General features: G+C 43.0%; 1 long non-coding RNA gene across 1 annotated transcript; it reads right to left on the minus strand.

Annotated features, from left to right (window-relative positions):
* Positions 1-821: 821 nt before the first annotated feature.
* On the minus strand, positions 822-4,426 carry LOC140527255 (uncharacterized). Its single transcript, XR_011974731.1, has 2 exons — positions 3,933-4,426; positions 822-2,977 (listed from the first exon to the last, which is right to left on the minus strand). It is a non-coding gene; the product is annotated as an uncharacterized lncRNA (long non-coding RNA).
* Positions 4,427-5,022: the final 596 nt, after the last annotated feature.

A 5,022-nucleotide genomic window follows, 5' to 3' on the forward strand; every position in this document is an offset into this window, starting at 1 on the left:
TGGCCCTTTTAAAAAGCTGCTTGAACACCCAGGAGGTCATTAATTCCTATTGGAGTTTCAGTTCTGTGAGAAGACAACCCTATGACCTGGGTCATCTGTGTTCAGGATAGTAACTACAGCTCCAATTGTATGCTCACCTTTTCCTTCATCACTTGCTTGTCACCACAGGGCTCTGAGATAGGTAAAAATGGCAAAATGGAATGGGTCATGTCTTTCGATTTGCACATAAATTGTATTTAAGTGAGGCAGCACTGCATAATTGGTCTTACTCTCTCTTCCAGAGTCATAGTAGTCTAGTAACAAGACAAAAGTCAATATGACTGGTGATGGCTTAGGATGTTACTGATATCTAACTAAGCTCTAAGGGCTCCACAGAACCTGCTTCCACCACTTTCATGGCTGCTGGAACAAACTGTTCCCATCTACACATTCCAGTGGAGGAAATCTTCATATGCTTGGGGTAGGCATTCCACCTCAACTCATCTGACTGATTTGAGACCCTTTGGTCACCCTCAATGAGGGTTAGCCTGTCTGCTGAAACTGTTTACAAGGGTGTAGCTACTGTGCATACTATAACTTCTTGGAGCCACAAATGAGACTTGGATGAATCAGGCAAAAACCAAAGGTGGAAAGTAGCCCTAAAAATGGACCAGCAGCTCTCACACCAGAAGTACTAACTAGTCTTCTCTGAACACCCCTACACCCCATGTAGTCACACATGAATTCTATGCTGGCCAAATCCTACTTCTTTGGGAAAATGGATACTAAATGCATAATTAGAGCAGACTTGTTTAAGACAGTAACTGACTCTGAATTCAGAGTTTACTTTCACTTCATTTTATTGGACATCCTCATGGAATAAGGTTACTTTTTTTTTGTTGTCAAGAATGCATGTAATATTTAGTGTTCTAGTCTAAACACAGTATGGGTTTTCCATGTGTGAAAACACATGCGCTTGGTTTGTTAGTAGAGCCCTCAACTGATGTGATTAATCGTTAAAAGCAGTTGTACATTGCAACAGGAAGGTGACCACGTGGGAAAGTTACATCACCACAGTGCCCAGTATACAGTAAGGACATAATAAACACTTGTTGATTGGCTGCCAGGAGAAAAGGAGCTTATCTTCTAGAAAACTCACAACTCCTGACCTCCTGGGATCTGGCCACCAGAGGTCTCTCATGATGCTTATCATAATGGTTAATTACCCTTTCTTGTCACTCCTCCATACTACCTCCTCTCAGTATGTAGTTGGGTGTAGTTGGGTGTCCCTCCCTTGAATCCCTTCCAACCTCCTCTCTATTTCCAAACCCAAAGTAAACTTCAGGAAGGAGAGACAACTGACCAGAGGCAGCTGATGTTAGGGGTTGTAGGTTCTCCTTTTGTAAGAAGAATTGCTGGGTTATGAAAGAGATGGGAACCCATAGGCCAGCCTGGGTTTGGTTCTCTCCTGTCTACCTCTGCTCCCTGCCTTGAACCCTGCTGTAACAAGTCCATAGGCATATCTCAGGAAACTTTCATAGGATTGCAGGGCTAGAGATAGAAGGAACCTCCTTGGTCGTCTGGTCCAACATTCTTTGTTTTACAGATGAGGAAACCAAACCCCAAGGAGGCTGTGTCTTTCCCAAGATCACACAGGTAGTAAGTGGCAGAAATGAATTTGAATTCAGGTTCTCTGACTCTTGGACCAGTGCTCTTTCCACTCTACCATTCAGATATCTATGCTTGTTTTTTAGGCATCACCACCCTGTCCAACTTCAGCTAACTCTGCTGGCACCATCCACCTTTGGTACATGAGGTTGCCATGGCTAGAAGGAACACACTCTTATTCCCATGAATAAAACCACAGGATCAGTTGTTTGGGTGGCTGCTGGCCATCAAAGATATAATTTTAATAGTGAGCATGTGTTAGCAGGGGAAGGAGTGCCCTAGAAGTTAAAGACCTACTTTTTTTTTGTCCTTGGCCTAAGCCTATGATTTCATTGGCGTAAAACATTCCCAGGGAGGAAACTCATCCCATGCTGATCAGTACCTATGGACCAAGAAGAGTCTTACAGTGTTGTCTGAGTCATAGAGAGGTTAAATGCCTTGCCCAGGGTCATGTATCCAGAAGTTGTGAAAGACTAGACTTGAACCCACTCTTCTTGACTCCAGGAAAGGCTCTCCCTTCATCATGGCTTTTTGCTTTCTCACATTCCTTCACCTTTTCATCAACCATCCATCCTGACAATGCTAATTAGTGAAGGAGCTGCATGATTCAGTAGCTCCTAGAAACCAGAGCCTTGATTTGTTGGGAGAAAGAGACTCTGGCTCCTGTCCTTAAAAATACCAAATGCACTTTACAGCATGAAATTCACGTGTCTTGGCCCCTGTCCCCCAAGATGACCCTTTGTGACTTTCCACATATGTCCTTCACAAATCGAACTTCTCTTGTTCTAGTTATCTGAGTGTTTCCTTCTTCCTTCTTTCACCTTCCCCTCTAAGATCTGTTCCAGGTTTAGAATTCTATGATTTCCTGAACCTCTATCAAATGGACAAAAATGCTTTTATTCTTTCTCTCTTCTTACTTTCTTTGATGTCCTTCCCATCAGAGACTGGAAACAATGGCTCCATGGAACATTTTCCCCAGCTTGGCCACCTGGCCAGCTCTCTCCTGTCCTTCCCCTCTCCCCCCAGGAATTCTCTCTCCAGACCCAGATTGAGATCAAAGACTGAAAGGGTTTGAGCCTTCCTGATACCAGAGGCACCTCCCAGCTGCCCCCACTAGCTTGTCAAGTAAGATCAAGGTACTGCTCTGACTCACACATCATCTACAAAACAGGGGTATGGCATTTGCTGCAGATAGACTCCAATGGGCACTTCTGCCTTGGTCTGACTCCTCATAATCCCTTGTTCAATCATGTCCTGTAGATACGCAAACCCTCCCCAAATGTAATGGAAGTCTTCCACTGGATCGGCTCTTGGACCAGGATCCCAGTACCTGAGAAAGACAAACAAAGATGGAGACCAACTTCAAAGGAATGAACTGTGTACATCATTCTAAGTTCCTGAGGCTGTGACTATAGCAATTAAAAACTCTAGAACTATTTCCCTAAGACTTTTTAATTCTATTCTGAAATGGGTGGGACTTAGATCTCACCTAATTATATCATGAATTTAGGAAGAATTTATTGTACTCTGTGGACTGATTTAGCAATGCTGTCATTATTCCCCAGTCCCTTTCCTTCAAGGGAGCTGGGAATCACTAAATGCAATGCTTCTGGTAAGATGGAAGACCACTATGACTTACCATCTGCTCTACCACTGTTTGCTAAAGTCTCCTGGCCCTTAACCATCTGTCATGGTACTATGCCCTCCAGACCCCCAGCACTGTCATCTGATCTAAAGCCCCAAGGCTTTGCCATCTGTCCTACTCCTACACCCTTAGGACTTCCAGGTCTTCTCATAGAAGTGTTGTCTCTCCCAGTTACAGTGAAGTTTCCTTGAGAAAGGGATTACCTGGCTTTTTCAACTTTTTTCCCAGGGGTTTAGCACAGTGTTGGCACATACTAATCTTAATAAATGCTTTTTCATTCATTCATTCATTCATTCAATCATTCATTCCTTCATTCAAGAATACCATCATCCTCACTTTAAAGAAAGATTCAACAGAACATTTATAATGAGATAATTGCAAGTGCTAAGGATACAGAAAAGTTGACGGCAATGGTTCTCTTCACTGTTTCTAGCTATCAACTCACATTAAAATGAGCCTTTTGTTTAGAGCAAACCCTGAGTCCTTCTGTGCTTGATACAGCCACTGCAGTTGACCTAAGGGGAGAGGGCAAAGAAGGTCACAGACGTAGCTAACTAGGGCATGGAATGACTGTGATCTCTTCTGGCAGGCACCATGACCATATATGGGAGAATCCATTGGAGGTAGATGAGGCCATCACCTGTCTTTGATCTTTTTGGTTTTTTCCATTGCATTATGTCCATGTGGATCTTGTACTTCACATATCTTGTACTCCCCTGCACGCTGTTCTGGGGGAGATATCAGAGAACATCACTCCAGCCCAGAATCCATTCTGCTCCAACCAGGAGAAGGCTCAGTGGGTGAGTTGGATTTCATGATCACAGCTTTCAAATTTATCCAAGGTCAAGCACTGCAGATAATAACAAGGTTAAGAGAGTTGGAGGAACTCCAAGTGGCAAGAACTCATCTCCTTCCCTTTTCTTCTCACCCAAACAGCTGGAGGGATGAGCTGCTATCCTAGGGGGACCAACCAAGATACAAGTGGAGTTGCAAAGCTAGTATTTGCTTAGTACCAGGGTCCAATGTCTGAGTTGTAAGAGTCACCTGCAAATAGAGGGGAAAGGTGTTTGGAAATGTTGAATTGCTCTCTGGTCACAGCAGATTTAGGGAAGGCTAGGTTTATCCAGCTGTTCATAGCTGTACAAATAAGCAGTTGCTATGAGTGCCAAGAATGCCAAGGCCTTACCCTACCCAGCACGGAAAAGAGAGAGACTGGGGTCATGTTGGCTACAGAGCTTTGAAGATTACAAAAAAACTCAGACTTGGACCTCAGCTAGGTCTCCCCTAATTATATCATGGATTTAGGAAGAATTTTATCGTACTTTTTGGACTGATTTATCAATGTTGTCATTATTCCATTAAAAAATAAGATTAAAATAAAATAAAAAATAAAGTTTCCTAGAAGTGGCTCATTCTTATCTCATCACAAACATACAAAAGATGACCAGCTGGGAGGGGAACTGAGAGAAGAAGGAAAAATATAACAGGAGAACTGAACAAGAGTTGCAGAAATGAATTCCCATCCCAACTCAAGGGATGCATTGCAGGCAAAGGAAGAAACCTGGAATTGCCCAGTTAGTCTAGTACTTCTCCCACACACAATCCCTCTCAATAGCAATATGGTTAACTTTAAAAAAAAAATTAAGTTAAGTGATATCTATCGCAGGCCACTGTCTAAAGGTTCTGGAGTATAAATTGGACAGCAAAAGAAGTGTCAGAACTATGCGACC

Source organism: Notamacropus eugenii, chromosome 2 (assembly GCF_028372415.1).
Source record: "Notamacropus eugenii isolate mMacEug1 chromosome 2, mMacEug1.pri_v2, whole genome shotgun sequence".
NCBI lineage: Eukaryota > Metazoa > Chordata > Mammalia > Diprotodontia > Macropodidae > Notamacropus > Notamacropus eugenii.